The sequence below is a fragment of the Mandrillus leucophaeus genome, unplaced genomic scaffold (genome assembly GCF_000951045.1).
Source record: "Mandrillus leucophaeus isolate KB7577 unplaced genomic scaffold, Mleu.le_1.0 Scaffold1011, whole genome shotgun sequence".
In the NCBI taxonomy this organism is placed as follows: domain Eukaryota; kingdom Metazoa; phylum Chordata; class Mammalia; order Primates; family Cercopithecidae; genus Mandrillus; species Mandrillus leucophaeus.
This window is the reverse complement of record NW_012098222.1, coordinates 181,942-191,881: the sequence shown is the minus strand read 5'-3', so window position 1 is coordinate 191,881 and position 9,940 is coordinate 181,942.

Here is a 9,940-nt window from a genome sequence, read left to right as displayed (position 1 = left end):
AGTGAGTTAACATAATCTCATCCACCCCACTCTCCATACATACCTCAACCAACAACCCCCCAACACACACACACACACACACACACACACACACATACACACACACTCTGCATAAGCTTTCTGAAAAGGTGTTTACTCTAAAAATGATTCAAGGAAAGGGAGAAGTATTACTTTTTCCTTGGAAAGAAAAAGCTAAATTTTCTCAAACGGTATTAGAATTTGGATCAATAGATAGAAAAGGGGGATATAGTAAAGACATATGTAAAAAATAAAATGTGTACATTAAAGAAATAGATTTTGAAATTATGAAGATCAATGCTGAACTTATTTTGAAATAGCTTCAAATTGCAGTTTCATTAGTTGAGTTTTCATTGGTTTGGGAAATGTGGGCCATTGTCAAGATGTGTCTAGAAAGCTTTGGTGGGTAGGGAAGTTATATAACGTTCAACTGGAGAGAGTAGGAAGAACAGAGGGCCAAGTGCAAAATGAATTATGAAATGAAATCAAATATGTTTCATTTGTTACTCTAATAAATTATTTTCATAATCAGAAAATGAAATTGAATTTTTAGATTTACTGTCAAACTCAAATATCAATAAAATTTCTGTACCAATTTTGGGAGCGAGGTAGTGGTTACAGTGCTCCCCATCTCTCCATCACCTGACCAAGAGAAAGAACAAATTCAAGGCACAGTCTGTGTTACTCATTTTGACCACAATCAGTATGGAGACTTGTGTGTGGTATTGAAATCAACTTTCTATGGAGCATGTAATTTTAGCTAAGCTCCTTCTTTGAAAAATGTGCTTTAAAAAATTAAGGCTGCAGCACAAGGACATGAGAGTGAGATGGGGAAAGAGAGCCTGTGGTTGATGAAATGCAAATGAGGCTTGGCTCAGACAGCTGGCTGCTTTGGGATGCCATGGGTGATAAATGGTTCTTAAAACATGAGCAGGCATTAGACTCCTGATTCAGTGTCAGACTGGCAAAAAGAGCAGTAGTAGTACATGCTTCCTTTAATTAATGCAACACTACTGCATTAGTCCGGATACTGTTGATAAATGGGAAAGAACTGGTATCAGAGGTAATATCAGAAATCTTTCAACCTTGAAACTGGGATGTGTTGGGCAAAAGCTGCAATGTCGTAAGCAGTTTGATTGAATTTGTAATGTACCAGTGCACCATAACAAAAATGGGGAGATGGCATAGTCAGGACTGGGAAAGGTTGTGATCAATGAGAGAGAATAAGTGATTACACAGCCGGGAGGAGTTTGAAAACAGACAAAGGACAAGGCCGGGTGCTGTGGCTAACGCCTGTAATGCCAGCACTTTGGGAGGCCGAGGTGGGTGGATCACGAGGTCAGGACATCGAGACCATCCTGGCTAACACGGTGAAACCCCATCTCTACTAAAAAATACAAAACATTAGCTGGGCATGGTGGTGGGCGCCTGTAGTCCCAGTTACTCAGGAGGCTGAGGCAGGAGAATGGCGTGAATCCAGGAGGTGGAGCTTGCAGTGAGCCGAGATTGCACCACTGCACACCAGCCTGGGTGACAGAGACAGACTCCATCTCAAAAAAGAAAGAAATAATAATAAAAAAAGAGACAGACAAAGGACAAGCAAATAGAGAAGGGGAAAGCAGTCACTACCGTAATTTGAACAGTAAAACTCAGAGGAACTTTGAAGTGGAGAGGAGTGTAGTCTTTATTTGGTCCTTGGGGATTTGTCAGAGCTGGAGGATGCACACAACAAACAATTTAGAGTGCTCTGAAATATGGTCTGACAGCATATGCCTTGTAGTTATGTCTACACTTTGTGCTTGATCCAAACATATGTATTTTGGGGGCAATATCTGACTGATACCTTTTAAACACACACACATGATGTTTTATAGAAAATACATCTGGGCCTGGCTACATTTCCAGAGTGTCCCATTTCTCTTCGTTCCAATTTCCACCTAGAAATCAAGTCAAATCTTTGAGACGACACTAATGTTGTAAAGATGCTGCATCAAAAGAAGGTTTTTTTAAAAGTAGATAAGCCATTCAGTAATTTTCTACAACAGGTGAATGACAGAAGCATTGACCTCAGATTTCACAATGGACTCCAGTGGGAATTCCCTGAAATCATGTCTCTTTTCCCATTTGTTAAGCACAATCACAGTACTACAACCACAGCCACAACTATAGCTACATGATTTCCTCACATGATCAGCTGTACTTTCCTGCTGTAGTCTAACATCTTCCAGCCATGCCTTTCTACAGCATTCTACAGCAAGGGTCAGCAAACATTTTCTAAACTGAACCAGATAGTAAGTATGTGAAGTTTTATGTGCTGTAATGTGTCTCTCAACTGCTCACCTCTGCCAGTGTAGAGCAAAAGCAGCAGTAGGCAATATATAATGACAGATATGGCTGTCTTCTTCAGTGAAACTTAATAAAAAGTGACAGCAGGCTAGATTTGGCTTATGGGGTATGGTTTGTTAATCCATGATGGAACGCTTAAAATTTCCACGGTTACTTTAACTGGAAAAGTGAGTCTTGCCTGTTATATTTTACCTCTTCCAGCAGGGCATACAGAGAGGAGTGAATCAGAACACTTCTTCTTGACATTTATATACTCAGAAGTATACTGGTGTGTTCCTACGGTACATCATAGATAGTATTCTGTCCTTTCCTTTTGGTTCTCATCTTTTGTCCTAAATTAATAGAGAACATCAAGTACCGTTTTCAGACAGAAAAACTAACAAGCCACTTAAAATCACTCTTTCCTGCCTCTTAACATTAGTGTTGAACTTTTCTTATGCACAGACAGCAAAGATGTTTCAACACTTCTGTAAGCTTCTCCTATCAGACATTGTGTTTCATTTCATCATCTGCAAAAAGCAGGGGAAAGAGTTTACAATTTTGTGTTGGTTATCAACCGCAGCATCACAAACCACCCCACAACTGAAAACAAATAATCATTTATCCTTTCAGCTCAAGTATCTGGAAACATCTAAGACCAAGCTGATCTAGGTTGAACCTAGTTGGGCCTGACTGAACTTGTGCTTCTGCAGTTTACTGACTGGAGGGAGCTCTATTCTTTACTGGCTTGCATTGGGCAAATTATCTAATGAGGATCTGCACCACCTTTCTTTCATCTTCCTGCAACCAAGAGACTAGCTGAGATATGTTTGTCTCGCGGTAGTGAAAGAGGCACAAATCAAGTCTAATTATGCAAACTCCATTTAAGCCTTTGCTTGTGTAATACCTGCTGAAGTTCCACTGGTCAAAGCAAGCCCCAGGAGTAAACCTAGGTCACCGAGCCATAGTAAAAGGACACTGCACATGGAGTGGATTCAGAGAAGTGTAAACATTTTAGTCAGATGTACAATCTCCCGAAGACTGGCACAAAGGTGGGTGTCAGTAAAAGTCCAGCTTAATTCCAGCTACGTGATGTTGAGTTCAGTTTTTCAGCTGTTAAGAAGAGAAGATGATGCCTACTGCAGAAGATCATTTGTGCGATTACAAGGATTAAATAAGAACATGACAAATGTGTGAAGTGCCTAATACAAAGTTAATTGGTAAATGTTCTATAGTTTTCATAGAATCTTGGGCTTGAAAACAGATGAATTCTAAGCTTTTTAATATTATTGTCATAATTGCATAATTTAGTGGGCCTATCAGCATGTCTAAGCAAATGTTAATCAGAGCCAGCCAAGGTTGTGTCTTTTGGATACCAGGAAAGAAAGAGTTACAGTGGCTGTTACAGAGGAATTGATACGGAGTTTAGTAAAAAAATAAATTTTAGTTTGCTATCCAAAATATATGTTTCATAAATAGAGCTAAGATTTCACTGGAAACTTGAGACAGGTTGGGCAATTAGTTATGTATATAAGAAACTGTGCTGAACCTGCCAAATTCTTTGAAGTGTCACAATCACTGAACAGAGAAGGTGCAAGTATGATATACAGGAATATCACATGACAAGATTTAGTGGGTATGTGGTTATTACCATTTGGTCTATTTTGCTATTTATAACCAGTCTTAGGAGTTTTCTTTAAAACTCATAAGAAGATGAAGCAATGAGAGTCTACACTAGCACACAATAATAATAACAATATAGATCGGTTGAAAGTAAAAGGAGGAAAGGTGATATGTTGTATAAACATTAATCAAAGGAGAACAGGAGTGTTATCTCAATGTCAGCTAAAATTAATTTCAGAGCAAAGACAATTGGGAGAGACAGAGAAAGGCATCACATAAGAAAAAAAGATTCGGTTCATGAAAAAGACTTGGCAAACTTAAATGTATATACCACCAATGACAGAGCTACAATGTATGTGAAGCAAAATCTGATAGAACTGAAAGAATAAATACACAAATCAACAATTACAATTGGAGACTTCAACAAGCATCTTTCAATAATTGGTAGAAAAACTAGACCTAAATACTATCAATGTTATAAAAAAAAAAAAAACCTCAACAACACCATCAATCCACAGGATCTCACTGGCATTCATAAAGTGCTCCAATGCCGGCTGGGCGTGATGGCTCAAGTCTGTAGTCCCAGAACTTTGGGAGGCCAAGGTGGGTGGATCACCTGAGGTCAGGAGTTGACCAACCTGGTCAACATGGCGAAACCCCGTGTCTACGAAAAATACTAGAATTAGCCAGGTGTGGTGGTGGGTGCCTGTAATCCCAGCTACTCGGGAGGTTGAGGCAGGAGAATCCCTTGAACCCGGGAGGCAAAGGTTGCAGTGAGCCAAGATCGCACCATTGCACTCCAGCCTGGACAAAAGAGCAGGAATCTGCCTTAAAAAAAAAAAAAAAAAAAAAAAAAAAGAAAAAAAAAGTGCTCCACCCCCTAGCAGCAGAATACAGCAGAACGTTTAGGTACCCACAGAACATAAACTAAGATGGACTGTATCCTGGATTTAAACAAACATTAAGATTTTTAAAAGAACTGAAATCGTGTAGAATGTATCCTCCAACAAAAATGGCATCAATTATAAATAAAAGAGATAACAGCAAAATCTTAAGTACTTGAAAAATAAACAGCACACTTTTTTAGTTCTTTTTTTTTTTTTTTTTACATTTTTGTTTATTTTAAGTTCTGGGGTACAGGTGGAGGATGTGCAGTTTTGTTACATAGGTAAATTTGTGCCATGGTACTTTGCTGTACCTATCAACCCATCATCTCAGTAGTAAGCCCAGCATGCATTAGCTGTTTTTCCTGATGCTCTCGCTCTCCCTCCTCCATCCACGGGCTCCAGTGTATGTTGTTTCTTTCCCTGTGTCAATGTGTTCTCATTGTTCAGCTCCTACTTACAAGTGAGAACACTCAATGTTTGGCTTCGTGTTTCTGAATTAGTTTCCTGAGGATAATGGCTTCCTGTTCCATCCATGTCCCTGCAATGGACACGATCTCATTCCTTTTTATGGCTACATAGTATTCCCTGTTGTATGGGTACCACATTTTCTTCATCCAGTCTATCACTGATGGACATTTTGGTTGATTCCATGTCTTTGCTATTGAGAATAGTGCTAAACAGCAAGCACACCTCTAAGGAGAACGTCTCAAGGGAAACAATTAAATATATTGAACTGAATTAAAAAAACAACATATCAAACTTGATTTAACACAGTTAATGTCAGTGCTGAGAGGAAAAGGTATTTCACTAAATGTGTATAATAGAAAAGTAGAAATTTCTCAAATAAAAATTCAAGCTATCATATCAAGAAAGTAGAATATAGTAGCAAAATGAAACCAAAACAAATATAAGAATATAATAAGGATAAGAGCAGGAAATAAATGAAACAGCCAAAAGAAAACAACAAAGAAAAGCAAATAAATAAAGTTGGTTCTTTGAAAATATCAATAAAATTGACAAATCTTTTCTAATAATGACAAAGAAAAAGGGATGTCTTAAATTACCAATTTTATGAATGAAATAGGCTATCTTTACAGACCCTGAAGACATGAAAATGATAATAAAGGAATGTCATGAACAACTCCACTCACATACATTTGACAACTTGGAGAAAATGGGCCAATTTCATGAAAAACACAAACTACCACAAAATTCACCCAATCTAAAATAGATAATTTAATAGCCCTAAAAATTAAAGACATTTAATTTCTAATTTTAAAGACTGCTGAAGGAGAAAGCTCCAGGACAAAATGGTTTTACTGAAGAATGTTACCTACTGCTTAAAGAATTGACACTAATACACACAATCATTTCTGAAAATAGAGAATCTTTCACAATTCATTTTTATGAAGCTAACATTACTGTGATATCAAAATAGTACAAAAAAGTAAACTCTAGTCCAGTAACTCTCTTGAACATAGATATACTAATTCTTAACAACATTAGCAGTAGAACTCAGCAATATACACAAAGAATTACACAGCATGCCCCAGTGAAGTTTACTCCAGTGACTGCACGCCTAGGTATTTGTCCCACTGAAATAAAAACTTTTTTTTTTTTTGCATTTGTAATTGACTTCCCCTCTGTTTTTGTTGGCAAGAGCAGGTTGGTGTCCCAGGCTTAGAATCCATCTCTCTTCCTCTTCCCAGCCTCCTGAGTAGCTGGGAGTAAAGGTGCCCGCCACCACGCCCAGCTAATTTTTTGTATTTTTAGTAGAGACGAGGTTTCACCGTGTTAGGATGGTCTTGATCTCCTGACCTCGTGATCCGCCTGCCTCGGCCTCCCAAAGTGTTGGGATTACAGGCGTCAGCCCCGCAACCGGCCAGAAGCCATTTTTCCTCCACATCAAAGCACCTGCGGTATGGGCGAAGCAGCCTGGAGCCTGACTGCATAAGCCTGCACAGCAGGAGGGTCCCGGCAGGAGGGTCAAGGTGCCCTTGCCTGGGTCCAGCTCAGAGGCCTCCAGGAGGCACGGGTCTTGCTCCCTGGTGCTGGCAGTGTCCTGTTCCCAGGATCTGCACATGGGGGTTACCTTCTTGCATCTCCCCATCGGTGGTACGTGCTCCTCCAGACCCCCTCTTGTAGGCCTGGAGACAGCGGCCTGCACCTCACCCCTACTGCATGCCAGTGAAGCGAAGCACCCCGGGCCAGAAGCCCCACAGCTGTTGACCCTGGCTTGGACACCAGGCAGGGGGCACCAGAGCAGGAGCTGGCCGCCCAGCCGTGATTCTGTGACCCGGAGTGCCCAGTCGCTGATGGTCCTGTGTTCGGGGTGTGGACCAAGGAGGAGCGGTGTCCAAGGCCCTTAGGCAGGCCCTGGGCTCCCTGGGCGTCTTGTGCTCAGCGATTTTGAGGCCATTTGCATCCAGCTCTGCCAACCCGAGCTCTGAGCCGCAGCGGCGGCCACCCGCAATAGCACCACCACGTGTCCTGGGGGCTTTCTTCAGAAGAGTCTGTCAGCATCCTCAAGTTCCAGGCGCCCTAGCCCCAGTCCTGCTTCAAGAGGCTTTTTCCCACCAGAGGCCTCTCCTCAGTGGCCTGAATGCTCGGCCAACTCCCATAAAGTTTGCCGATAACACAAAGCTGTCACTGACATTTGTGGCGCCAAGACTTGCGCACGCGGGTTGCACACATAGCCACTGTCTGCGCCACGTGCAATGACGCAGCCTGAGGCACGCACGCGCACGCCGCACGCGCACACCGCACGCGCACAACGGCTTGGCTTGCCTGTAACGGGCTAGGCTTGGCTTTGTGTTCCTAGTTTGGCTTGGCGTTCGTAGCTTGGCTTGGCCTTAGTCGCTTTGCCTGGAGTTTCTTGCTTGGATTGGCATTTCCTCCCTCGCATTCCTTTGCTGGGCTTGACCTTGTCTTTACTGGGTTTGGTATTCCCTTGACTGGGCTGGGTGTTTCCTTGGGTGTGGGGGGCTTGGTCTTTCCTGGGGTGGGCGTTGGGTCGCCCCGGGTGGGCGTGGGCTTTCCCGGGCAGGTGTGGGTTTTCCCTGGGTGGGCTGGGTTGGGCTCCCCAGCTGGGGTTGGCAGGTTTTGGTTGGGATTGACCTTTCTCTTAGAGCAGATTGGAAACCCAGAGTTTCCTGCTAGTTGTTGAAACTGGTTGGTAGACGCGATCTGCTCACTACTACCTGCCTCCCCTGGCTGTTAAAAGCAGGTGGTGGCTGAGGTTTGTTCAATGCCTGCTGCCTCCTCTATGAAGAAGCCGTTTGGTCTCAGGAGCAAGATGGGCAAGTGGTGCTGCCACTGCTTCCCCTGCTGCAGGAGGAGCGGCAAGAGCAACGTGGGCGCTTGGGAAGACTACGACGACAGCGCCTTCATGGAGCCCCGGTACCACGTCTGTCAAGAAGATATGGGCAAGCTCCACAGAGCTGCCTGATGGGGTAAAGTCCCCAGAAAGGATCTCATCTTCATGCTCAGGGGCACTGAAGTGAACAAGAGGGACAAGCAAAGAGGTAACCGGGCCTGGGCTGGGAGGAGGCAGGACGTGGGGGGATGATGGAGACATACCCTCCTGGCGGGAGAGTGGGGAGACTGGCTTTCTCGCCTCCACAGGCCCCACACTTCCCTGGGTGTGGAAACCTCAGAGAGGACAGGGCACAGGCCCTTTATGAACAGCAACACAAAAGCAAAACTGTAGCTGAATTCCAATCCAGTTACTATTTCTCTTATAGAACACCAATAGTCTGTTTTAAAGTGATTTAACTCGCAAAATTAAGTTGATGCAGCAGATTATTTTTAATGTACACATTTTAAAACAATGTTCTATACATTATAGAAAGGTGTATATTGAGAACTAAGTCCCATAATACATCAGCTTCTGGGCTAAATATTTTTCAAATAAAATCCAACATGGATTTTATATTGATGTACCCTTCGCAAATATGTTCTTTACTGAGGAACTGTAAAAGGAAACTGAAATGGAAAGTATGGTTCGTGTCCTTGAATAGGAAGATTCGTTTTTCTGAAGATGTGAGCTTTTTCTGTGTTTATCACTTTTATGTAAGCTAAATAAAAATAGCGAAGTTTTAGCGTTTTTAAAATGCACATGCTGTATTTTATTATTGTGATAAATTATTTTTTTGTAACAGAATGGAAAAAGACTTGCTTTTCCAGATAGCAAAATGTGCATGTGCTATTTCCACAAATTGTTTACTAACAGCTGAAAAGACATCAATGAATAGGACAGAATAGGAAATCCAGAAATACCCAAATACATGTAAGAATTTATCACTTGATAATGGTGATGTTTCTTATTGGTAAAACAAGATGAATTATTCATCAATGCTGAATAATTCATGCTGTTTGGAGAAAACTAGCTAGATTTTTATGTCACAAAAATAAGTTCCTGGAGTATTGATTAAAAATTTTAAATATACAAAAGGAGAAAAGCACCAGAAGAAAACACAAATGTCTATTTATAGATGCAAATATTTATTTATTTATTTATTTTTCTGAGACAGAGTCTCACTCTGTTGTCCAGGCTGGAGTGTAGAGGCACAATGTCGGCTCACTACAACCTCTGCCTCCCAGGTTCAAGCAATTATCCAGCTCAGCCTACTGAGTAGCTGGGATTACAGGTGCCAACCACCATGCCCGGCTAATTTTTTTTTTTTATTATACTTTAAGTTCTAGGGTACACATGCACAACGTGCAGGTTTGTTACATATGTATACATGTCATTTACTTTAGATATATCTCCTAATGCTATCCCTCCGCACCCTCCCCACAATAGGACCCGGTGAGTGATGTTCCCCTTCCTGTGTCCAAGTGATCTCATTGTTCAATTCCCACTTATGAGTGAGAACATGCAATATTTGGTTTTCTGTTCTTGCGATAGTTTGCTGAGAATGATGGTTTCCAGCTGCATCTATGTCCCTACAAAGGACACGAACTCATCCTTTTTTATAGCTGCATAGTATTCCATGGTGTATATGTACCACATTTTCTTAATCCAGTCTGACACTGATGGACATTTGGGTTGATTCCAAGTCTTTGCTATTGTGAATAGTGCTGCC